Genomic DNA, 27,833 nt, shown 5'->3' with positions numbered 1-27,833 from the left:
AGGATGTTTGCATAACATGTTAAATTTAACTTGAGATTCATCCTGAGGCAATGTTACAACTGCCTCATGTACACAGACAACCCTCTCCTACCACAAAACACTAACATATGCGAGAGATGCAATTACACAGCCAAACTGGAAGCTAAGCTGTCTCCACCCAAGACTGGAACAGACAGTCGAGGAGAAGGTTAACACTTGCACCACAACTTCATCCGCACACAGACGTACTAACATAGCACTGGCAAAAAATGCACACAAATACACAAAATCATACTGGGAGGCTGTAAATAAAAACCTGCAAAAGCATCAGGGACCACCAAAGCTGACACCAAAACAACCTGCACTTCCCGTCACAAGCCACACAACACACAAAACACAAAATCAGTGTGCCGCACAATCACAGCCCATAAGTCGAAATAACATACCTAGCACACTAGTAATAGGTGACTCTATAGTCGGGCACACTAGGTTGGACAAGTAGGTTACTGTTAGCTGCCGGTCGGGAGCCAGAATCCACCACATAACACAAGCTCTCAGGTCACTCCAGAACAATTACAAATATGACACTGTCATTGGTGTGAATGACCTGAGACGTACCTCCCTGGACTACATGAAAAAAGACATGGACGAGCTCTCTGATCATGTAGCCCAGGCTGGTATGACCCTGACCCTGAGTAGCATCCTGCCCTCACCAAGAATGATACCTTTGTATAAAGAAAAAATTATCAATTTCAACAATTGGCTAAGCTTCTGGTGTCATTCAAAGGGGATCCAGTATCTGTCAGCCTGGGGCGACATGCTTGACAAGCCACATTGCTTCACAAGAGACAGCTTGCACCTGTCACCCCTAAGCTTTCGAATACTGGCCAAGGCTTTTGCTGCTCCCATAGTGCCTTTTTTAGGCAAGGCTCAAAAGTCAAACCCACCTCCGTAAACAACACAGTTAACAAAAAACTGAGGGATGTTCATCGTGTTTCACTGTTGCAGTCATTACACTTGGGTTATCCTGCTGGCAGGTTATCCGCAGTCGGCCTGAATTCCAAAGTCCTTGTCCGGCGTCGGTTGCTGTCGCCTCTTCCCTGACGTCAGTGCGTCAGGGGTATACAAGATGCAGCCGATGTCATTTTCTTCTGTCTTTCTTGCCGCGCAGTGCCCGAAGCAAAAGCAGTTCACAAGTGCCGGTCGGCCGACTCCTGAGATTTTCGAAATTGAATTTCGGAACCAAAGTCTTCAATAAATCTAAGTACCCCGTTGGGGAAAATTTTCTTGCTCCAGACCGATGTCAGTAAAAGTTAATTGTATTTCTTGTGGGAAACAAATAACTCATAAGGATTTTCACTCTTACTGTATTACTTGCCTAGGCCCTGACCACGACGTTGCTAGTTGTCGGTTTTGTGCTAGATTCAACCAACGCGCTATTAAGCGTCTGTTTGATTTTGCTTTACATTACTTTGGCCGACGGTTTAACTGCATATTGCCGTCGGAACAACCGACGACTGGAATTCATAAAAAACGCAAAGACAATGAAAATGACAGGCATCCGAGGTCCATAACCGATGAAGCCTCTTCTAGGCCAGTTGGCAGTTCTCAGTGAGGCGCTTTCGCAGCCCCTGACACCCACTACCTCAGAGCCACAGGCCACCTCTGACTCCCACGTGGAGACAACTAGGCCTCTGGAAACTCAAGGTATTGGGCCTACGGAAACTATTCCCTCAGATGGGTCCGGAGCCGCTGAGCAGCCATCTGCTTCTGAGGGTGTTTTCAGACCTGCACAGCTTACTATCAAGTCCACTTCAGCAGCCAAGGCAAAGTCTAAAACACCATTAAAGACAAAGAAACAAGTACAGCATTCTCCTGGACAGTCATTCATGCCAAAGAAACAGATGCTTAAAATGGCCAAGGACCTAATTACTTTGATCAGGGGTTCCCATCCCCCTCCTGATAAAAGGCCTAGGCAAGACACTGACTGACTCCTCTGACCATGTTTCTATTTCCTCTGATTCCTCTTCAGAACAGGGAGGATGTCCTTCAAGGATGCATCTGCAGTCATAACATATGGGTTGTCCTGCCTCAGGCACCCCTTCGGTCGGCCGGATTCCAAAGTCTGGGTCTGGCCTCGGCTGATGTCGCACTTTCCCCGATGTCAGAGCTTCTGGGGTATAAAGGCATCAGCCGACGCCATTTTCCCCAGTCTTTCTTGCCGCGCGGTGCCCGAAGCAGAAGCTGTTCGCAAGTGCCGGTCGGTCAGTTCCAGAGATTCAGCTACCGAAGACTTCTAAAAAGCTAAGTACCCCGTTGGGGACTCTTTCTTGCCTCAGCCGATGTCAGACAAAGTAAATAATTGTTTAACTTGTGGGAAACAAATACCTCATAAGGATTTCCATTCCTACTGCCTTCCTTGCTTAGGCCCAGACCACGACGTATCAGCTTGTTTAGCCTGTGCCTCCTTCAACCGACGGACTCTTAGACGTCGGTCGGAGTTTGCAGAAGAGTTTTTTGGATCCGCTTTTGCATATAAAATGCCGTCTGAGACTCTGACTACACATTTTGCCAAAAAACGCAGGGAAAAGGACCGACACTCGCAGCCCGCGGTTTCGGCTGAAACCACGGTTGGGCTTACCGCGAGTGTCTCTGTTTCAGCTGAAACCGAGGCCTCGGTTCTACCTTCTGCCGAAATCATACCTCCGACAACCGAGGCCAGAGAGGCCCCGGCTGAGTTGGCTACAGAAATCCCTACCGAAGAAGCAAGCGCACAAGAATTGTCAGACACCATTCCTTTGGACATTTCTACACCTGCACGTGGGGCAGCTAGGCCACCTGCTTCTATGTCTATTAAGGCTTTCTCCAGGGCTAAAACAGCTAAAATTACAAAAGCTTTACCTGCAAAATCTACTTCTCAGTTCCTCAAGTTCCCAGATTCTCAGTCTTGCTGAGGACCTTATATCTCTGATTAGGGGTTCCCAACCTCACCCAGACAGGGCCTCCCAACCTCCTCCTGACAAAAGGCCTAGAACTGAACCCCCTGAACCTCTCTCCTCTGTACTCCTCGGATGGATGTGATTTGTCAGACCATCAGGTAGGGCCATACTCACCTTATGAGGATTCAGATGCAGAAGACTCTATTCCTTCTGCTTCCCCTCCAGAGGAATTTTCCTTTGAGGAGACTTTACACTCTGAGGGAACACTTTCAATGGCAGGGTCAGGATTTCTCTGATTCTAGAAAAAGACTAAGGGCTTTCTTACACTTGCCACAGCATAGGCCTTTAGCCATACCACCTGTGCTAACTGTAGTTGATGATGCATATAATGATGTCAGTTCTGCCCCTGATTCACTTCCCCCGGCCCCTGCCAAACCTGACAGATACTACAGGGTCCCGGATTCCCACTTCCACTTGTATAAAGCCCATGCTGCAGACCCAGAAACTATTTCTCAGGGCCCAAAAGGTGTTGCAGCTGCCACTGCCAAAAACCCACTACCCTCTGAAAGGGAGTCAAGAGCATTAGAGAGATGGGGAAAAAAAGTTTATACATCTGCTACTCTTTCTGCCAGGGCTTTAAACTGTCAAGTCCATATGATACAGTACCAGGAATATTTGTTAGATCAGCTGAATAAAAAGCTTTCTTCTCCTGAACCATTAGACCGTAAGGCCCTTCAGGATTTGGTACACAACCCTCAGCAGGTCAGTAATCATTTCTTAAAATGTGGCTATGATGCACTGGAAGCTTCATTTAGATCAGCTATGACTGGGGCAGTAATTCGAAGACATGCCTGGCTAAAAGAGCAATCCTTGCCGGACCATGTCAAGGCTAAACTCCTAGATGCTCCAATGGAGAAACAAAGTTTATTTGGCTCCCCAGCACAGGAGATTCTAAAGAAAGTGGAAGAAAAAGCAAAATCTGTGCAAACAGTTAAGGATTTTCTGCAGGTCCAACCTCCGAGGTTCATCAGAAACCGGCCTTCAAAGAATTGGTACTTTCCAGACACCTCCAAAGCACAGAGGGGCAGGAATAGACGCCCAAGAGGCAGAGGTCAATCAAAGGGTGCCTACAGGGGTCGTCAGTGGTAACCTGCCAACCAGAGGAGTACTGCCACAGCTGCAACTACAACCACTTCCACAGGACAGACACAATGACTTTGATTCCGCCTACAAGGGAACAACTGGAAGCACCCTTGGGTGGAAAGTTGGCTTTATTCTCAAAAAACTGGCATTGCATTACAAAAGACAAATGGACATTGCAAACAATAGACAAAGGATACAGGTTTCATTTCCAAACGTTACCAAGAAGGAGCAGAATGCCAAACCTTCCACCAAACCAGAAGCCAGAGGCTTTAAGACAAATCAACAATTTACTTCAGATGAAAGCAATAGAAAGGGTACCATCTATGGAACAAGGCCAAGGATTTTACTCCAGACTATTCCTTGTACCAAGAAAAGAATCCCAATGGAGGCCTATTCTCGACTTGTCCGCACTCAACACATATCTCATTGTGCCAAAATTCAAAATGCTGACCTACAGTAACTTCTTCCCATGTTGGGCAAGGAGTCTTGGCTGGTGACTCTAGATCTCAAGGAGGCATACCAGCACGTCCCTATACGACCAGATTGCAGAAGACACCTCAGATTTCTTGCAGGATCAGAGCATTATCAATTCTCAGCATTGCCCTTTGGCTTATCTACTGTGCCCAGAGTATTCACGAAATGCCTGGCATCAGTAATTGCACATTGCAGGCTTCAGGGAATTCAAATCTACCCATACCTGGACGACTGCTTAATACAAGCGGAGAACAAGACAAGACTAATAAAGGATTTGGCCTATGTCATACACCTGTTACAGGCCTTGGGATACACAGTCAACATCCAGAAGTCAAGACTAGTGCCATCCCAAAGGATAACATTTTTGGGTGCGGATCTGGACACTAACTCAGATGGCTTTTCTCACAGAAGAAAAACAAAAGCAGCTCCCAGTCTACTTCATGGCTTTGACAAGACAAACTCAGCTCACTGCAAGGAAAGTCCTGCAGGCCCTGGGTTACATGGCATCTTGCATAATCTTGATCCCACATGCCAGGCTGCATGAGGAAATTACAATGGTACCTAAGGAATGTATGGTCTCAACACAGGCACAGTCTAGAAACCATGATTCCAATCATTCCATGCCTGAAAAAGGAATTCCTGTGGTGGGCTCAGGCCTGCCAGTCCAACAGAGGGTTGCCTTTCAACAAACCACAACCAAGGCAGACCATCACCACGGACGCCTCAGACCTAGGATGGGGAGCACACATGGAAGACAAGTGCATCCAAGGCCTATGGTCTCAAGACCAGCTGAATTTGCACATAAACCTAAAGGAGATGCTGGCAGTGAAGCATGCAATCGAGGCATTCAAATCATTCCTCCAGCAAGGACATCTGCTGATAAGGACAGACAATACCACAGTCATGTGGTACATAAACAGGGAGGCACGCATTCCTACCCTCTATGCCGGATGGCAATGGATCTGTGGAACCTAGCCCTGAATCTCAACATCCAACTGCAGGCCATATTCGTACCAGGAAAAGAGAATTCACTAGCAGACAGCTTAAGCAGAACTACCACGGATGCTCACGAATGGATGCTGCATCCAGACATCTTCAAAATCATAACAAACAAATGGGGAATGCCAGAGATAGACCTGTTCGCCTCCCCACTCAACCACCATCTGAGGAAATTCTGCTCAAGAGTATACCACCCACAAGCCTGGAAGGTGGACTCCCTCTCTTTCAACTGGAATGCCCTAACAGTGTATGCTTTTCCACCACTCCCATTGATGTACAGAGTTCTACTGAAGATCAGAGAGGAACAGCCAAAGGTGATACTGATAGCTCCAGACTGGCCAAGGCAGCACTGATATCCGCTACTGAGAAGCATGTCTCGGACGAACTCATGGCCTCTACCCCTATGGCCTCTACTAACGCAGAACAACTTCAAGACCCTGCATCCAAACTTGAAAACACTGCAGCTGACTGCCTGGAAAATTGCCTAAAACAAAACCAAACTGTCTTATCTTAGAGGGTCAAAGACATTATCCTGGAGGCTCGCAGACCCTCCACAAGAAAGACATACTCAGCTAAATGGAAGAGATTCCTCATTTGGAGCGCATCAAAGGGTACAAATGTCACACTGGCAAACCTAGCACACATCCTAGAATACTTAGCAGAACTGTTCCACAATGGCCTGTCCTATTCCTCCATTAAGATTCATGCTTCAGCAATTTCAGCAGAATACAACATGGATCCTCCTATCCTCTCTCACCCTCTCCTCAGGCATTTTTTAAGAGGCATCAAAAATGTAAAACCTCCAAGGAAACCCCCTCTGCCTGCATGGGATCTCAATTTTGTGCTGGAAAAATTAACACTACCCCCTTTTGAACCAGCAGCATCAGCAGATTTACAGTTCTTATCTTGGAAAACTGCTTTCCTTCTAGCAATCACTTCAGCAAGAAGAGTATCTGAGTTACAGGCACTAATGGCAGTGCAGCCTTTCCTTATTTTTCACCAGGATAGAGTGTCTCTGAGAACAAATCTTACTTTCATGCCAAAGGTGGTATCCAGGGTATCCCTGAACCAAGCTATTCACTTGCCTACGTTCTTCCCTAACCCACAGAACAGGGGGGAAAAACTACTGCACACCTTGTACACAGACAGCTACGTTACTATCTGGACAGAACTAAAACCAACAGAAAAACTGACCAACTTCTGGTAACATATGCAACTGGAGTGCAAGGAAAAGCAATTTCCAAACAGACAATTTCTAAATGGATAGGAAATTGCATTCGTTTCTGCTACTCTTTTCATGGAAAGACAACTCCTGAAAATATCAGGCCTCACTCCACAAGAGCCACAGCCACGACTACAGCTTTCCTACGAGGGGTGGCTACCAAGGACATTTTAGAAGCTGCTACTTGGAGCTCCGTGCATACATTTGCCAAGCATTACAATCTACCTTTATACTCCAGATCCCGAGCAGGTTTTGCAACTGCAGTTTTACAGGGGATGTTAACTACACCATCCTTATCTTAGTACCTCCTCCCCCAGTTTGGCTATGGTATTCTACCCATATGTTATGACTGCAGATGCACCCTTGAAGGACATAGTACAGTTTTGTACCTACCATAAATGTAGATGTCCGATAGGTATGCATCTGCAGTCAGGATTACCCACCCTCCTTCCCCTCTGTGGTATTCCTAGGGTGCTTAGAGGGGAATCTATTATGGTGTATTTCTGTTTGGAATTTTCAACTTTTATCCAAATTTAGCCTTCCTAGAGGGCACCTGGCATCTGGGGCAAGAAACACTGAGGAAAATGGTGTCGGCTGATGCCTTTATACCCCAGAAGCTGTGACGTCTGGGAAAGTGCGACATCAGCCGAGGCCAGACCCAGACTTTGGAATCCGGCCGACCGAAGGGCTGCCTGAGGCAGGACAAACCCATATGTTATGACTGCAGATGCATACCTATCGGACATCTACATTTATGGTAGGTACAAAACTGTACTTTCAGCCACCTAGATTTAGCAGGAACTGGCCTTCTAAAAATTGGTCCTTTCCAGTGTCAATACAGGCCACAAAGAGGGAGATAGACACCCAAGAGGCAGATCTCGGCCCCAAGGCTCATACAGACCTAAACAATGGGGTGCTTCAGCCCCCAAAGGCGGAGAAGACAAATCACAACCTTATAGGAAACAGTCCCAATGACTTCCCTCTACAAATGCCAAGCACTTACCTTTTGGCAGCACCCTTAGGGGGAAAACTAGCACTTTTCTCACAAAATTGCACATGATCACCCAGGACAAATGGGTACTGTATATTGTTTCTCAGGGTTACCGGTTCCACTTTCACACCCTGCCAAGGTCAAAAGGTATGCCAGACCTGCCACAAAATCAATGGGCAGAGGCACAAAAACAAATTTCTGCTCTCATGGACATGAGAGCTATTGAAAAGGTACCACAGCAAGAACAAGGGCAAGGATTTTACTCAAGACTTTTCTTGGTACCCACAAAGGACAAAGCCTGGAGACCAATACTGGACCTGTCAATTCTAAATACTTACCTTGAATGTTCCAAAATTCAAAATGTTGACACTGCAGCATCTTCTACCCATGCTGGGCAAGAAGGCTTGGCTAGTTACTTTGGACCTCAGAGGCATACCTGCATGTCCCATTCAGACAATTTTGCAGAAGATCCCAGATTCATATCTGGCTCAATGCATTACCAATTCTCAGCACTGCCCTTTGGCTTATCTACTGCACCCAGGGTCTTCACAAAATGCCTGGCACCATTTATTGCATTTTGCAGACAAAAAGGAATTCAGATGTATCCCTACTTGGACGACTGCCTTATTCAATCAGAGAGCAAGGACATTCTACTAAAGCATTTGGCGTTTGTAAAAAGATTACTAATTTGCCTAGGTTACACAGTAAACAAAAATAAATCAAAACTAGTGCCCTCTCGAGATAATATTCCTGGGTGCAAACTTAAATACAACTGCCCAGATGGCTTATCTCACGCCAGACGAGCAAAGGCAACTGACTCATTACTTTCAAATGATGGCAACAAAGACCCAGCTACCTGCAAGAAAAATTCTGCAGGCTTTGATCTCTATGGCATCCTGCATCCTGCTAATTCCATATGCAAGACTGCATATGAGGAAGCTACCATGGTATCAAAAAAGTGTTTGGACTCAAAATTGACACAGCCTGGAAACAATAATAACGTATTCCCTGCCTGCAACAGGAGTTTCGATGGTGGGCACTGGCCTGTCACCACAAGAAGGGACAGCCTTTCCTTTTACCCACAGCCAGGCAGACACTAACAACAGATGCATCGGATTATGCCTGGGGGGCACACATGGCAGGAAAATGTATTCAGGGCACGTGGCCTGTGGATCAAATGCATCTTCACATCAATCAAAAAGAGATGCTAGCTGTACAGATTTACCTGACCGCGTTCAAGGATCTACTACATCCAGGACAACTACTACTAAAGACGGACAATACTACAGTTATGTGGTACATAAACAAGCAAGGGGGCACACATTCCTACCACTTCTGCAGGCAAGCCATGACTTTGTGGAACACAGCACTGGCCTATCAAGTACATCTGCAGGCACAATTCCTGCCAGGAAAGAAAAATACTCTGACAGACGAACTAGGCAGAATCCTCATGGACCCTCACGAGTGGAATCTAAATCCACAGGTCTTCAGCATAACAAGGAAATGGGGATGCCCAGACATAGATCTTTTTGCCTCCCCTCACAACTGCCAACTACAGAGATTCTGCACAAGGACTTATCACTCACAAGCATGGACAGTGGATGCTCTATCATTCAGCTGGAAAACCCTAACAGTTTATTCCTTTCCACCACTGCCTCTCCTTCTCAATGTGCTCCTAAAAGTCAGACAAGAGAAGCCAAAAATGATTGATTGCCCCAGACTGGCCACACCAGCACTGGTACCCAATCCTAAAGAGCTGGTTTCAAGGCCCAGCCTGGAGTTTTCCTCAAATTCCTCATCTTCTGACTCAACAAAACAATCAGATCCTGCACAGCCAACTCAGAACCTTAAATCTGGCTGCATGGCAGATAATATAGCCACTCAGAACATACTTCTCTCTAAAGCTGTTATGGATGTCATTTTGGAAGCCAGAAGGCCCAGCACCAGGAAATCTTATGCAGAAAAATGGAAGAGATTCTGTGCTTGGAACCAGGCACAAGGACTTGAATCACTTGTTCCAAATATTCCTCAGATTTTACAATACCTAACTGAGATGCTGGACAAAGGCCTGTCCTTCTCATCTATTAAGATCCATGCCTCTGCCATTTCAGCTCATTACAATACGGAACCTCCTATTTTCTCTCCTCCACTGCTAAGACAGTACCTCAGAGGGGCAAAAAACATAAGACCCCCAAGGAGAGCACCGATACCTACATGGGACCTCAACTTTGTCTTAGAAAAGCTCACACAGCCTCCTTTTGAGCCAGCCAATACAGCTGATATAAAATTCTTATCATGGAAAACTGCTCTGCTCCTAGCAATAACTTCAGCAAGAAGAGTCTCAGAGTTACAGGCATTAATGGCAGTCGAACCTTTTATCATTTTTCATCCGGACAGGGTTTTTCTAAGGACAAACCCAACATTTATGCCAGAGGTGCAGTATCCAGTGTGGCTCTTAACCAAACCATTCATTTGCCAACATTTTATCCAAATCCCCAGAATAAAGGAGAGAGACTTCTGCACTGTTTGGACATACACAGGCAGCTACACTTCTACTTGGACAAAACAAAAGCTTTCAGAAAAACTGAGCAACTGTTTGTAGCATATGCTGCAGGATCACAAGGAAAGGCCATCTCAAAGCAGACTATTTCAAAATGGATAGGACACTATTTGTTTCTGCTATGCACAGCATGGCAAGTCAGTGCCTGAGAATATTAGGCCACATTCTACCAGGGCAGCAGTCACTTCAGCAGCCTTTCTCAGTGGAGTACCAACCAAGGAAATTTTGGAGGCTGCAACTTGGAGTTCAGTGCACACTTTTACCAAGCATTATCACTTGCCTCTTTCCTCTAAATCCAGAGCAGGCTTTGCCACTGCAGTTCTTGCAGGGCCTCATAGTCACTCCTAATCCTATTTAGACCCAGCCGCCCTAACTCAGCTTTGGGATTCAACCCAAGTGTAATGACTGCAACAGTGAAACACGATGAACATAGTACAGTTGTGTACGTACCATAAATGTAGATGTTGGTGTATTCACTGTTGCAGTCCTGGTTACCCACACTCCATCCCCCTTTCTTTGCTGGGACTTATCTATACTTCTCTATCTTATACAACCTATGTGGTGTATTTACTTGTAGATGACTGTATTGTTTTTATTTTACTGTGTGTTTTTATAAGCAATATGTATTGCCTACCTTCTTGGGGGCACCTGACATCTGGGGCAAGAAAAACTGAAGAAAATGGCATCGGCTGCATCTTGTATACCCCTGGCGCACTGACGTCAGGGAAGAGGCGACAGCAACTGATGCCGGACCAGGACTTTGGAATTCAGGCCGACTTTGGGTAGCCTGCCAGTAGGATAACCCAAGTGTAATGACTGCAGCAGTGAATACACTCTAACGTCTACATTTATGGTAGGTACACAACTGTACTTTATCCTACTCAACGCCAGGAGTTTAAATCTCAAAATGCACGTGCTCGAAGCACTCCTCAATATGGAGAACATTGACATCTGTGCAGTAACTGAAACCTGCTTCAAGGCTCCAGAGAGCACCCCAGCACTACCGGGCTACTACTCGTACCACACGTTTCGGCCACAGAACATGGACCGAAACCCAAAAGGAGGGGGTGTATCCATATTCATCAAGGATACTTACACCGCCGGGTTAGTGGCACGGCATGATACCTCTGAGATCTTCCATGTGCAACTAACATCGGGCAAATCTGCAATACAAATTGTGGCCTGCTACAGATCACCCTCCATGACCCAGGACCACCATTCCACCTTTCTGGATACAATGAAGAACATGAAGGTCCTACCAAACACCCTGATATTGGGCGATTTCAATTACCTCTACCATTCATTGGGAAAACTACTAGAGTACAAATTCCCAGGCCCAGCACTTCCTGGAATTCATCAACTCAAATGCCTTAGATCAGCTGGTAAACGCCCCTACCAGAGGTGAAAACATTGGACCTGGTCATCACCATCATGGGCGACAGGTGTTCCTCAGCAGAGGTCAACCCATCACTGGTTAGATCAGACCATAAACTAATCACTCTGGATGTCCACACCCCACCATCACCCCCAACTAAGGAAACCACAGTAAAAAACTTTTCTATAGCAAACTTCACTTAAGAACAGAGGTAGTAAGTTTCAGGTAGTAAGTTTCACAGCCCCCACGCTAAAGGATAACGCTGCCCAAGATGCAGAAACTTTTACAAATGCACTCTGAGCACCTACAAGGATGCATGGATCGTGCTATCCCTAGTAAAACCAAGACTCACTCCGCTAAGAGAAGGAAACCAGTTTGGTGGACCCCTGCAATAAACAGGCTATACAATAGGAGGAGGAAACTAGTTCAGAAAAAAAGCAAATTCCAAGAAGGAGAGACATCTCTGATCAGTATCAGTAAGAAACTAAGGTCCCTCATAAAATCCTCCAAGGCTAACTTTGAAAGAAATATAGCCAAGGATTCAAAAGATAACCACAAAGCCGCCTTTGGCTATGTTAAGAATCTAAGTGGCAACTCTAAGATGTGCACTGACCTTGTGCAAAATAGCACAAAATATACTGAACCTCCATAAGGGCCCACAATAATACCGGAAAAGTGCAGTGTCCCAAAAGTCAGACGTACAGGTGAAAACGGCCCTTTCATAGGCCAAAAACACAGCGTCGACTGACACCAGATAGTGTCCCAGGCTGCGTCTTGCACGAACTAACCCCCCACCTAAACACGCTGTTCAACCTCAGCCTCTCCACAGGCTACATGACCATAGAATGGCGCACAGCAATGGGGATTCCTCTCCACAAAGGAGGGGCTACAACTGACCCTGGTAACTATCGTCCCATAAGCCTGACTAGCCTGGTCTGCAAGGCTGTGGAGCGCAGCAAAATGGAACTCATTAAAGACATTGGGAACCTCCAAACACTTGACCCGACCCAGTTTGGCTTTAAAGGCAGATCATGCCTACTAAACCTGGTTGACTTCTTCGAGATAGTCACCAAGGTCATAGACGAGGGAAAGATGTTTCATACAGCCTACCTTGACCTCGCCATGGTTTTCGACACCATTCACTCACCAGCCTGAAAATAAACCCCTACATCACAAGATGGGTTGCCAACTGGCTTACAGACAGAACCCACACAGTAAGAATAGCGGGCTCCAGGTCCAGCTCTAAACCAGTCACAAGTGGTGTCCCGCAAGGCTCGCTCCTGGGATCCCTACTGTTCGGCATATACTTCTCAGAAGTACAGGCAAACACAGGACTGTGGCTAACCAAGTTTGCCAATGACTGCAAATTGGGAGTCATAATTGACTCTCCAGCTGACACAGACATCCTCCAAAAGGGCCTTACTGAGATGGACACCAGGTGTCAAAGTCATGGCTTCAAGCTAAATGCCAAAAAATGCATAGTCATCCCGTTTGGGGAAAAACAAAACACCCATGAATTACCACATAGGTGGCATCCCCCTTAGTACAGAAGAGGTAGTAAGAGATCTGGGGACCCAGGTAGATAGTAATCTATCCTTTCACAATCATATTGCCAAAGTAGTTAGAAAATCCTATGTGCCCCATCTAATTACTAAAGGGTTTGCATCTAGAAGTAGAGGTTATAATGCCCCTCTACTCTTCACTCATTATACCCATCATAGAGTACAATACCCCATTTGGGATGTACCTCACAAGACACTTCCAACAGCTGGAAAGACCAGAAAAGTACCTCACCAAGAGGTTTACTGGTCTCAAACATATGTCCTATGCAGCCCAACTGAAAAAACTCTGGCTGTACTCAGTGGCATATTGCTTACTCAGACGCAATCTCTGCCTGACTTACAAAGCCATGTCCAACTCAGAATTGATGGACATGCTCAACCTAAAGAAATCCATGACACTGCGAGCCACACGCGCTGTAGTGAGCTAAACCTTGCCACAACAATAAATAGAACATGCTGGAGGGATAGATTCCTGTCACAGAGACTCCCGATGCTTTGGAACAGAATTCCAAATTACATCCGGTAGAGTCCCCTCACTAACGCTCTTCAAGAGAAACCGTGACGAGTGGATGGTTAACAGAAGATATACACCCCTGGGATCACTTCATTGACTCTGCTTGACATAGGATCAGTTAATTAATCAATGGGGCGGAGAAAGCCAACACACTCTGGCTAGGCTTATAAATGCCCTCTGGCAGGTAGCCTAGTACCTACCTATGTCTTTGTCAAGCAGTTTATTTTTTGGGGGGGGGTTAAATCTCTGATGTGGATGATGTTCATCATGCATACAGCTGCAGTCATAACAGATGGGTTCTCCTGCCGTCAGGCGGGTCCTCGGTCGGCCGAATTCCAAAGTCTAGGTCCGGCGTCGGTTGTCGTCGCTTCTTCCCTGACGTCAGTGTGACAAGGGTATAAAGGAACCAGCCAACGCCATTTTCTTCAGTCTTTCTTGCCGCGCGGTGCCTGAAGCAGAAGCAGTTCGCAAGTGCCGGTCGGCCAGCTCTTGAGATTACGAAAAGTTTGGAACCGAAGTCGTCTTAAAAGCTAAGTACCCCGGTGGGGAAACTTTTTCTTGCCTCAGACCGATGTCAGACAAAGTTAATAATTGTATTTCTTGTGGGAAGCAAATACCACATAAGGATTTCCATTCCCTCTGTATACCTTGTTTAGGCCCAGACCATGACGTCTTGGTCTGTCGCTTTTGTGCTACATTCAACAAACGCACTATTAAGCGTCTGGCGGAGTTCGCCCAGCATTATTTTGGGAAAGCATTTAACTATACTATGTCGTCGGATACTCCGACTCCGGTTTTGTCTTAAAAAAAAAAAAAACGCAAAGACAAGGACCGACACTCGTGGTCCGCGGCCTCTACTGACACCACGCCAAAGCCGACTACACGTGCTCCGGTTCTCAGCGAGGCGCCTATGCAGCCCCTGATTACCGACGACACATCTTTGGCGGTGTCTCCTGTACCCGAGGTCGCAGGCTCCTCTGCCCACACCCTGACTACAGATACCGAAGCCACTCTTGGTGTTGAAACAGAATGTGGACAGGTCCACCTCCACTCAAGGTGTCTTCAGACCTTCCTCTTCTTTCTCCATCAAGGCTTTCACCAAGTCTAAAGCTACCATGCACCCTAAGAGACCAGCTACACAGGGCCCATCTCCAGGCCCCATGCCTAAGAAACAGATGCTTAAAATGGCTGAGGATTTAATTACTCTAATCAGAGGTTCTCGGCCACCTCCGGACAAAAGACCCAGAGTGGAGGAAGATTCCCCCTCCTCTGATCAGGGCTCCATTATTTCATAGCACTCTGATTATCAGGAAAAGTCCTACTCCCCTTTTGAAGACTCTGATGCTCAAGGAACAAGCCTTGCCTGATCATGTCAAAGCTAAATTACTAGACGCCCCTCTTCAAAAGGATGTACTTTTTGGGGCAAATGCTGAGGAAGTATTACGGAAAATGGAGGAAAAGGCGAAATCAAGGCAAGCTGTGAAAGAATTTCTGCAGGTTCAACCCCCACGTTTTAGTAGAAATTGGCCTTCCAAAAACTGGTCCTTTCCTGCCACAGACAGACCCCAAAGAGGTAGATACAGGCGCCCGAGGGGCAGAGGACAATCCCAAGGATCGTTTAGAGGCAGACAATGGCAAGCTCCTACACAAAGAGGTGGTGAGGATAACTCGCAGTCTTTCAGAAAGCAAACCCAATGACTTTCCCCTTTGCATGCCAACCAAGTCTCAAATGGCAGCCCCCTTAGGAGGAAAGCTGGCATTATTTTCAAAAAAATTGGCATATTGTCACAAAGGACAAATGGATCCTGGACATTATAAACAGAGGCTACAAATTCCATTTTCACACCCTTCCAAAAATGAGAGGCATGCCAAACCTGCCACACAATCAAAGGGCAGAGGCACAAAGGCAAATTACAGATCTCATAAACATGAAAGTTATTCAAGAGGTACCTACGCACGAACAAGGTCAAGGTTTTTATTCCAGGCTATTTCTGGTGCCAAGGAAGGGAAAAGATTGGAGACCTATTTTGGACCTATCCATCCTAAACACATTTCTACTCGTACCAAAATTCAAGATTCTCATTCTACAGCAACTTCTTCCCATGCTGGGCAAGGAGTCTTGGCTGGTAACATTGGACCTCAAGGAGGCATACCTGCATGTCCCAATCAGACAAAATTGCATAAGGTACCTCAGATTTCTTGCAGGTTTAACCCATTATCAATTCTCTGCATTGCCCTTTGGCTTATCTACTGCGCCCAGAGTATTCACGAAATGCCTGGCATCAGTAATTGCATACTGCAGACTTCAGGGGATACAAATATATCCCTATTTGGACGACTGCCTGATCCAAGCGGACAGCAAGCACATTCTTCTGAAACATCTGGCTTATGTAATAATGTTGTTGAACTCTCTGGGATACACAGTCAACAAAAAGAAATCAAGGCTAATACCCTCTCGGAAGATAATTTTCCTGGGTGCCAATTTGGACACAAACACCCAGATGGCCTACCTCACGCCAGAGAAGCAGGGGCAACTAATTCAATACTTCAGAACACTAACAAATTGCATCAGGCTGACTGCAAGGAAAATCCTGCAGGCTCTGGGATTCATGGCATCTTGCATCTTACTAATCCCATGTGCAAAGCTGCATATGAGGAAACTACAATGGTGCTTGAAAAACATATGGTCTCAACACAGCCACAGTTTGGAAACAATAATACCACTAATTCCATGTCTGCAAAAGGAATTTCTGTGGTGGGCTCAAGCAAGTCAAACACACACAGGTCTTCCATTCAGCAAGCCTCAAGCATATCAAGTCATCACAACAGATGCCTCGGACTACGCCTGGTGGGCGCACATGACAGATCGGTGCATTCAGGGCAAATGGTCCCAAAAAGAAAAGCACCTTCACATCAGTCAAAAAGAAATGCTAGCAGTAATAAATGCTATTATAGCTTTCAAGGACCTTCTACAACCAGGTCAACTATTGATAAGAACGGACAACACCACAGTTATGTGGTACATAAACAAACAGGGAGGAACACATTCTTACCCGCTATGCAGACTGGCCATGGACTTACAAATGGAACTACAAGCACAGTACTTGCCAGGCAAGGAAAACACGCTGGCAGACAACCTAAGCAGGAATATGACAGATCCACACGAATGGAAATTGCATCCAAAAGTTTTTACAGAAATAATCCAAGAATGGGGAAGGCCAGACATAGATCTCTTTATCAATTGACAAAATTCTGCTCCAGGATCTTCCATCCAAAGGCCTGGAGAGTGGACGCTCTCTTTCAGTTGGACATCAATGACAGTTTATGCCTTCCCACCTCTTCCTCTGCTGCCCAAAGTTCTATTGAAAACCAGAGCAGACAGACCAAAGATGATTCTCATTGCTCCGGACTGGCCAAGGCAACACTGGTACCCACTCCTGAGGAGCCTGACGCATTCCCCACCATGGACCCTGCCTCTAATGCCGCCTCTTCTGACTCAGCACAGCTTCAAAACTGTTCACAGCCAGCTAAAAACACTCAATCTAGCCGCATGGAAGATTCCTTAGCATCACAACAGGCCCTACTCTCCAAGGAGGTGCAGGATGTCATTTTGGAGGTCAGAAGGCCATCAACTAGAAAAGCTTACTCCGCAAAATGGAAACTATGTCCTTCAAGAATGCAACTGCAGTCATAACATATGGGTTGTCCTGCCTCAGGCAGCCCTCGGTCGGCCGGATTCCAAAGTCTGGGTCCGACGTCGGCTGATGTCTCATTTCTCTCCGTCAGAACGGCTGGAGTATATAAGCATCAGCCGACGCCATCTTCTTCAGTCTTTCTTGCCGCGCGGTGCCCGAAGCAGAAGCAGTTCGCAAGTGCCGGTCGGTCAGCTCCTGTATTCTTCGAAACCGAAGTCATCAAAAAAGCTAAATACCCCGTTGGGGACCTTTTTCTTGCCTCAGCCTATGTCAGAAATTACTGAAAAAGTAAATAATTGTTTGTCTTGTGGTAAACAAATACCTCATAAGGATTTCCACTCTTACTGCCTCCCTTGCCTTGGCCCAGACCACGACGTCTCAGCCTGTGCCGCCTGTGCTCCCTTCAATAAGCGCACTCAGGCGCCGGGCGGAGTTCGCTGAAGACTTTCGGCGAAAAATTTGGTTATACAATGCCGTCGGAACAACCGACAACGCAGACTCCTAAGAAACGAAAAGACCGGGACCGACATCCTCGGCCCGTGTCTTTCACCGACGCCACGCCAAAACTAACCGCGAGTGCCCCTGATGTCCTTCATGGATGCATCTGCAGTCATAACAAGTGGGTTGTCCTGTCGTCAGGCAGCCCTGCAGTCGGCCGGATTCCAAAGTCCGGGTCCGGCTTCGGCTGATGTCGCACTTCACCCGACGTCATCTCTGTTGGTCTTCGGGTATATAAGCATCAGCCGACGCCATTTTCCCCAGTCTTTCTTGCCGCGTGGCGCCTGAAGCAGAAGCTGTTCGCAAGTGCCGGTCGGTCGGATCCACTTATCTACTGCGCCCAGAGTATTCACAAAATGCCTGGCATCAGTAATCGCCCATTGCAGACTACAGGGAATTCAAATTTACCCATACCTGGACGACTGCCTGCTACAAGGGGACAACAAAAGCAAGCTGACAACGGATTTACAAAGGGTCATTTACTTGCTACAAGGACTGGGATACACAGTCAATTTACAAAAGTCAAGGCTGATACCATCCCAAACAAGGACATTCTTGGGCGCGGAATTGGACACAGTACAACAAATGGCATTCCTGACTACAGAAAAACAAAAAGAACTTCCTCTTTACTTCTTGGCACTAACAAAACTGAACAAGTTAACAGCAAGAAAAGTTCTGCAGGCCTTGGGCTTCATGGCATCATGCATAATCTTGGTCCCATTTGCCAGACTACATATGAGGAAACTACAGTGGTACCTAAAGAATTTATGGTCCCAACACAGACACAGTCTAGAAACAGAAATCCCACTAATTCCATGCTTAAAACAGGAGTTCCTATGGTGGGCTCAGGCATGCCAGTCAAACCCAGGCCTACCCTTTCGCAGATGTCAACCAAGCCAGACCATCACAACAGACGCTTCAGACCTAGGATGGGGGGCCCACATGCTGGACAAATGCGTGCAAGGATTGTGGACACAGGATCAACTTCACCTGCACATCGATCTAAAAGAAATGCTGGCAGTAAAACTGGCAATCCAAAAGTTCAAACCATTTCTCAAAGAGGGCCAGTTGATGATAAGGACAGACAACACCACAGTCATGTGGTACATCAACAAACAGGGAGGCACTCATTCATACCCCCTATGCAGAATGACCTTGTTGCTGTGGACCCTGGCACTCAGCTACAACATTCAGTTACAGGCGATATTTGTACCGGGGAAAGACAATACTCTAGCAGACATATTAAGCAGAACCACTTCGGATGCCCACGAATGGAAGCTGCACCCGGACATCTTCAAGACCATCTCAAAGAAATGGGGAATGCCACAGATAGACCTATTCGCATCACCTCTCAATCACCAGCTCAAAAAATTCTGCACAAGGACATTCCACCCACTAGCATGGAAAGTGGACTCACTCTCCTTCAACTGGAAAGGCCTAACAGCATATGCATTCCCACCTCTTCCTTTGATACACAAGGTACTACTAAAAATCAAGGAAGAACGTCCAAAGATAATCCTGATAGCTCCAAACTGGCCAAGACAGCACTGGTACCCACTACTGAAGAGCATGTCTCGGAACAATATGTGGCCAATACCCCTGATGCCTTTGATGTTAACTCAGAACAACTACAGCATCATACATCCAAACCTAAAAACGCTGCAACTGACTGCATGGAACATCACATAGCAGCAGCTAATCCAGAACTTTCACAAAGAGTTAAAGACATTATTCTTGAAGCGCGCAGACCTTCAACAAGAAGGAACTATGCTGGAAAATGGAAAAGGTTTGTCATTTGGAGTACGGAAAGAGGAAAAGATGTGTCAAACATAGATATGCCTAACATTCTGGAGTATCTGGCCGAACTTCTTCATTCAGGCCTGTCCTACTCCTCCATCAAGTTACATGCATCAGCTATTTCAGCAGAATACAGCTTTGATCCACCTGTTTTTTCGCACCCTTTGCTCAGGCAGTTGGGAATCAAGAATGTAAAACCTCCAAGGAAACCACCATTACCAGCTTGGGATTTAAACTTTGTGCTAGAAAAGTTGACACTATCACCCTTTGAACCAGCAGCAACAGCAGACCTACAACACCTGTCATGGAAAACTGCTTTCCTACTAGCAATTACTTCAGCAAGGAGGGTTTCAGAACTTCAGGCCTTAATGGCAGTGCAACCCTTCCTAATCTTCCACCAAGATAGAGTGTCCATGAGGACTAATCCTACATTTATGCCCAAGGTGGTATCCAGAGTGTCTTTAAACCAGGCAATCCACCTACCTACCTTCTTTCCCAACCCACAAAACAGAGGAAAGAATACTGCATACCTTGGATGTACATAGACAGCTACGCTACTACTTGGACAGAACAAAAATAGCAGAAAGACTGACCAACTTTTTGTAGCCTATGCAACAGGAAGGGAAGGAAAAGCTATTTCCAAACAGACAATCTCCAAATGGATAGGAAATTGCATACGATACTGTTACTCCTTCCATGGAAAACCAATTCCACAGAACATAAGACCTCATTCTACAAGGGCAACAGCCACTACCACAGCCTTCTTACGAGGAGTGGCAACCAAAGACATTATTGAGGCGGCTACTTGGACCTCCGTGCATACATTTGCCAAGCATTATAATTTGCCTCTATATTCCAGATCCCGAGCAGGGTTTGCCACTGCTGTACTGCAAGGGATCCTAAACACACCATAATCTACTTTTATCCTCCTCCCTAGTTGGCTATGGTATTCTACCCACTTGTTATGACTGCAGATGCATCCATGAAGGACATAGTACAGTTTTGTACCTACCATAAATGTAGATGTCCGAACTGGATAGCATCTGCAGTCAGGATTACCCTCCTTCCCCTCTGTGGTACTCCTAGGGTGTTTACCCTCCTAATAGCTAGCTTTTGGGGAGTCTTTATGGTGTATTTGTTTGTATATATGTACATATATGCTTATTGTTGTGTTTACCTCTATCTATTTGGAAACATTGGCATCTATCCAAATTTTAGCCTGCAAGAGGGCTACTGGGATCTGGGGCAAGAAACACTGAGGAAAATGGCGTCGGCTGATGCTTATATACCCGAAGACCAACAGAGATGACGTCGGGTGAAGTGCGACATCAGCCGAAGCCGGACCCGGACTTTGGAATCCGGCCGACTGCAGGGCTGCCTGACGACAGGACAACCCACTTGTTATGACTGCAGATGCTATCCAGTTCGGACATCTACATTTATGGTAGGTACAAAACTGTACTTTCCCTCTGAGGCGTTTTTTCCACCGCTCCGAACCAAAGACACTGCATTACCGATACCTCCGCTACCGGAGGCCACTCCGCCAGTTATTGATTTTCCTCCGGATACTGAAACCGAGGAAATGCCCGAGACCATTGCTGTTGATAAGGTCACTCCTGCACGTGGAGCGGCTAGGCCTCCCATGTCCATGTCTATCAAGGCCTAGACACGTGCCAAGGCAGCCAGCAAGTCCAAGCATCTTACTGCTAAAACCTTACCTCAGCCTACTCCTGAAACTCAAATCATGTCTATGGCCGCAGATTTAATTTCCCTGATCAGAGGGTCCCAGGCCCATCCTGAGAGAGGATCCCAGCCTCCTCCTGATAAGAGGCCCAGGGTTGAACCCTCTGACCCTCTTCCTTCAGATGAAGATTCTGAGGACTCTGTTCACTCCGAAAGCCAGGAAGAGCCCTTCCAGACCTATGAGGATTCAGATGCAGAGTACTCCATTCCCTCGGCTTCTCCTCCTGAGCATATTTCTTTTGGGGAAGTTCTGCATTTCATGAGGGAGCATTTTAAGTGGCAAGGCCAGGAATATTCAGATTCCAGAAAGCGCCTTCGAACCTTCCTTAAAAAGCCCCAACACAGACCCTTAGCTATACCTCCTGTGCTTGATGTTTTGGATGATTTATACTCTGACTCCAGTGTTACCCCTGATACTCTTCTTCCCGCTCCTGTCAAGCCTTACAGATACTATAGGGTCCCAGAAACACATTCTCATTTCTTTAGGGCCCATGCTGTTGATTTAGAAACAATTTCCCAGGGGCCTAAAGGGGTTTCATCTGCTACCTCCAAAAACCCTTTGCCTTCTGACAGGGAAGCAAGGTCCTTAGAGAGATGGGGGAAGAAGGTTTACACCTCCACTACTTTATCTATGAGAGCTCTCAATTGTCTTTCACATGTTTCAATATCAGGATTTCCTGTTAGATGATTTACAGAAAAGATTGCCCTCTCCTGAACCTTTAGATAGGAAGTCTTTGCAGGAGGCTGTGCATAATTCTCAGCAGGTTAGCAATCACTTTCTACAGTGCGGATATGATGCATTGGAGGCTTCATGTAGGGCAGCTATGACAGGGGCGGTCATTCGTAGACATGCATGGTTAAAAGAACAACCTTTACCAGATCATGTTAAGGCAAAACTTCTTGACGCACCCTTGGAAAAGAACAAGCTTTTTGGTGCTAATGCTAAAGATGTATTAAAGACCATTGAGGAAAAAGCCAAGTCAGTTCAGACAGTCAAAGATTTCCTCCAGGTTCAGCCACCCAGATTCAGCAGGAACTGGCCTTCTAAAAACTGGTCCTTTCCTAATCCTGAAAGATTTCAAAGGGGCAAAAACAGGCGTGCCCGAGGAAGAGTGCAATACAGAGGATCTTACAGGGGACGACAGTGGCAACCAGCAAACCAAAGAAGTGACACAGGGGTTTCTCCTGCCCCGCAGGGACAATCTCAATGACTTTCCTCTAGTTCCGCTGACCAAGGAGCAAGCAGAAGCTCCTTTGGGGGGAAAGTTATCTTTGTTTTCAAAAAATTGGCACAAACTGACAAAAGACAAATGGATTTTGGACATTATAGACCACGGTTACAGGTTCCATTTTCATACCTTGCCAAGAAAACAAGGCATGCCAAACCTTCCACAAAATCAGAGGGCAGAGGCTATCAAGCAAATTTCTCTGCTTGCTCAGATCAAAGCAATAGAAAAAGTTCCACAACAAGAGCAAGGTCAGGGGTTTTATTCAAGACTGTTCCTTGTTCCAAGAAAAGAAACTCAATGGAGACCAATACTGGACTTGTCCGCTTTAAACACTTTTCTCATAGTACCAAAGTTCAAAATACTGAGACTACAGCAACTCCTTCCCATGCTGGGCAAGGGGTCTTGGCTGATTACTCTGGACCTCAAGGAGGCATACCTGCATGTCCCTATCAGACACAGCTGCAGAAGATACCTCAGATTTCTTGCAGGCCCAGAGCATTATCAATTCTCAGCATTGCCATTTGGCTTATCTACTGCACCCAGAGTATTCACGAAATGCCTGGCATCAGTAATTGCTCATTGCAGGCTCCAGGGGATTCAAATCTACCCGTACCTGGACGATTGCCTCATACAAGCGGACAACAAACTAACCTTGACAAAAAACTTGAATTATGTCATACACTTGCTACAGGCTCTGAGATACACAGTCAACTTTCAAAAGTCAAGACTTCAGCCATCCCAGCAAATAACCTTCTTAGGAGCCAAACTAGACACAGCCTCTCAAATGGTTTACCTGACAGAAGACAAGCAAAAGAAGTTAACTCATTACTTCAAAAGTTTAGCAAAGCTCACCCAGATGACTGCAAGGAGTTTCCTACAGGCCCTGGGTTACATGGCATCCTGCATTCTCCTGGTTCCACTAGCAAGACTACACATGAGAAAGCTTCAATGGTACTTAAAAAGCTTATGGTCTCAACACAGCAACAACCTATAAGCAACTATTCCACTCATTCCATGTCTTCAAAAGGAATTTCTATGGTGGGCCACAGTAAGCCAGTCAAACACAGGTATGTCGTTCAAAAAACCTCAGATAACACAGACCATGACCACAGACGCCTCAGACCTTGGATGGGGGGCGCACATGGAGGGCAGATGTATTCAAGGGCAATGGTCTCCAAAGGAAACACATCTGCATATCAACCAAAAAGAAATGCTAGCAGTAATGCATGCCATCGAGGCCTTCGGACAACAACTTCAACAAGGCCACCTACTAATACGGACAGACAACACCACTGTGATGTGGTACATAAACAAGCAGGGGGGCACTCATTCTTACCCCCTTTGCAGACTGACAATGAATCTTTGGGAAAAATCACTGGGTCTAAACATACAGTTACAATCCCAGTTTGTTCCAGGCAAAGACAATGTTCTGGTGGACAGTCTAAGCAGGAATTTCCTAGACCCCCACGAATGGAGGCTACATCCAGACATCTTTATACGACTCACCTGAACATGGGGCAGGCCGGACGTAGACCTATTTGCCTCCCACCTCAATCATCACTTACAAAAGTTTTGCTCAAGGACATATCATCCACAAGCATGGAAAATAGATGCCCTCTCATTCAACTGGAGCTCCCTAATAATTTATGCATTTCCACCCCTGCCACTGATGACCACAGTGTTATTAAAGATCAAGGCAGAGCAGCCGAAGGGGATCCTAATAGCTCCAGACTGGCCAAGACAACACTGGTACCCACTACTACGGAGCATATGTCACAACAAAACGTGGGCCCTTCCACAATGGCCCCAACTTTTGACTCAGCACAACTTCAGGACAGTTCATCCCAACATCCAGACGCTACAGCTAACAGCTTGGGAAATCCCATAAATAACCTCAATTTACCTCTCTCCAAGGAAGTTCAGCGGATACTAACAGAAGCCCGCAGACCAGCCATCAGAAAGGCTTACTCAGCCAAATGGAAGAGATTCAGCATTTGGAATACCAACAAGGGTCATGATGCATCACTTTTGAGCATCCCACTCATTCTGGAATACTTGGCAGATATGCTACATAACGGACGGACTCTCATACTCTTCCATAAAAATACATGCTTCAGCTATCTCGGCTAGATACAACACTGATCCACCTGTGTTTTCACATCCTTTAAGGCAATTTCTTAGAGGAATCAAGAATATAAAGCCCCCAAGAAAGGCACCAGTACCAGCTTGGGACCTCAATTTTGTCCTAGAAAAATTGACTCTACCTCCCTTCGAGCCAGCAGCTTCTGTGGATTTACAATTTCTTTCCTGGAAGACAGCTTTCCTGCTGGCCATACCCTCAGCAAGAAGGGTTTCGGAATTACAGGCCTTAATGGCAGTACCACCGTTCATAACTTTTCACAGAGACAGGGTCTCCTTACGAACCAACCCTACTGCCAAAAGTGGTATCTAGGGTTTCTTTAAATCAAGCAATTCACCTGCCTACTTTCTTTCCCAATCCTGAGAACAAAGGGGAAAGACTGTTGCATACCTTGGACATACACAGACAACTTCGCTACTACCTAGACAGAACCAAGACCAGTAGGAAGTCTGATCAGCTTTTTGTAGCTTACGCCCCTGGAGTACAAGGAAAAGCAATTTCCAAACAGACAATTTCAAAATGGATTGGACATTGCATCAGATTCTGTTATTCCTTCCATGGAAAGTGTGCCAGCCAATGTCAGACCACACTCCACCAGAGCTACAGCCACCTCTACAGCATTTTTAAGAGGTGTGCCTACAAAAGACATTCTAGAAGCTGCTACATGGAGCTCCGTGCATACATTTTCCAAACACTACAACCTCCCTTTATATTCCAGATCCAGAGCAGGCTTTGCTTCGGCAGTCCTGCAGGGATTGATAGCTACACCATCCTTTTCTTAGAGCATACCACCTCCCCCAGCTAAGCTATGGTATTCAACCCATATGTTATAGGTTCATAGGTTAGTACTAGGCTAACTGCCCTTGCAAGCCATTTTAAGCCTAGCCAATTATCCCTTGTGAGACTCGAACCCTGCACCTTGTGTTTGTAAGGCAAACACGTTAACCATTAGGCCACCCTCCAAACCCCTGACTGCAGTTGCATTCTTGAAGGACATAGTACAGTTTTGTACCTACCATAAATGTAGGTGTCCGATAGATATGCAACTGCAGTCGGGTTTTCCCTCCCTCCTTCCCCTCTATGCCTTGGGTCCACTCCTCTCCCTGTTATCCTTAGCTGGGGATATCTGTTATGGTGTATCTGTTTATTACTTATTTATGGTCTGGAAACCTATTATTGTCTTCCAATTTGATTACAGCCTTCCTTGGAAGGGCACCTGGCATCTGGGGCAAGAAACACTGAAGAAGATGGCGTCGGCTGATGCTTATATACTCCAGCCGCTCTGACGTCGGAGAGAAATGCGACATCCGCCGACGTCGGACCCAGACTTTGGAATCCAGCCGACCGAGGGCTGCCTGAGGCAGGACAACCCATATGTTATGACTGCAGTTGCATATCTATCGGACATCTACATTTATGGTAGGTACAAAACTGTACTTGTTTGTGTCTGGAATGAGAAAAAGGGCCAGGATCCTCAAATACTACAATATTTGGCTGAACTGCTAAGCAGTGGACTTTCTTTCTCCTCCATCAAAATCCATGCCTCAGCCATTTCTGCAGAATACAACACTGATCCAACTTTATTCTCTCACCCTCTCTTAAGACAGTTCCTCAGAGGGGCTAAGAATTTAAGACCTCCAAGGAAACAACCAATACCTGCTTGGGATCTTAATTTCATTTTGGAAAAACTGACCTTGCCTCCCTTTGTGCCAGCTGCCTCATCAGATTTGCAATATTTGTCCTGGAAAACAGCTTTCCTTCTGGCTATCACCTCTGCTCGTAGAGTTTCAGAACTACAGGCTCTCATGGCTGTCCAGCCTTTTATCATCATCCATCAGGACAGAGTTTCCTTACGAACCAACCCGTCCTTTATCCCTAAAGTGGTATCCAGGGTAGCGTTAAATCAGGCCATACATTTACCTACTTTTTATCCTAATCCTCAAAACAAAGGGGAGAGATTACTACATTCCTTGGACATCCACAGACAACTGCGATATTATTTGGACAGAACAAAGCCTTTCAGAAAATCAGAACAGCTCTTTGTGGCCTATGCGGTAGGAGCTCAAGGAAAGCCAATTTCCAAACAGACAATCTCAAAATGGATAGCCCACTGCATACGCTTTTGCTATTCCTTTCATGGCAAAACTGTACCTACAGGCATTAGAACTCATTCCACCAGGGCCACAGCCACCTCTGCAGCCTTCCTCAGAGGAGTTCCTACCAAGGATATTTTGGAAGCAGCCACTTGGAGTTCTGTGCATACCTTCTCCAAGCACTACAACCTACCATTATACTCCAAATCTAGAGCAGACTTTGCCACTGCAGTCTTGCAGGGCATTTTGGCTCCTCCTAGTTCCACCTAGTGCCTACCACCCCTTTCTTAGCTTTGGGATTCTACCCATCTGTTATGACTGCAGCTGTATGCACGATGAACATAGTACAGTTTTGTACCTACCATAAATGTAGATGTTCGAGTGCTAATACAGCTGCAGTCCAGGTTTCCCTCCCTCCTTCCCCTCTTGGGACAGGCCTATAGGCTAACTCATCCTCATACAACCTGTTTGGGGTATTCATTTATGATGTATTTGCTTGCAACTACTGTATTTAGATTATATTGCACTGCATTATTACACAAATTTATGTATTGCCTTCCTTCTGGGGGCATCTGACATCTGGGGCAAGAAAAACTCAAGAAAATGGCTTCGGCTGGTTCCTTTATACCCCTGTCGCACTGACGTCAGGGAAGAAGCGACGACAACTGATGCCAGACCTAGACTTTGGTATTCGGCCGACCGAGGACTCGCCTGACGGCAGGAGAACCCATCTGTTATGACTGCAGCTGTATTAGCACTCTAACGTCTACATTTATGGTAGGTACAAAACTGTGCTTTTCTGTACGCTTCCCACTCCTGTAGGAAGTCCTGATGAAAATTCAGCAGGACAATCCAAAAATCTTGCTGGTTGCAGGCCTAT

At 46.2% G+C, this 27,833-nt stretch overlaps 1 protein-coding gene across 1 annotated transcript in view; it reads left to right on the top strand.

Annotated features, from left to right (window-relative positions):
• Nucleotides 1–27,833, top strand: part of LOC122793771 (probable ATP-dependent RNA helicase DDX17) — a 1,394,853-nt gene that overhangs the window by 597,330 nt on the left and 769,690 nt on the right. The window lies entirely within an intron of this gene.

This window comes from Protopterus annectens, chromosome 1.part0 (genome assembly GCF_019279795.1).
Source record: "Protopterus annectens isolate FY-2018-M chromosome 1.part0, PAN1.0, whole genome shotgun sequence".
In the NCBI taxonomy this organism is placed as follows: Eukaryota; Metazoa; Chordata; order Ceratodontiformes; family Protopteridae; genus Protopterus; species Protopterus annectens.
This window is presented reverse-complemented; position numbering and strand designations above follow the sequence as displayed.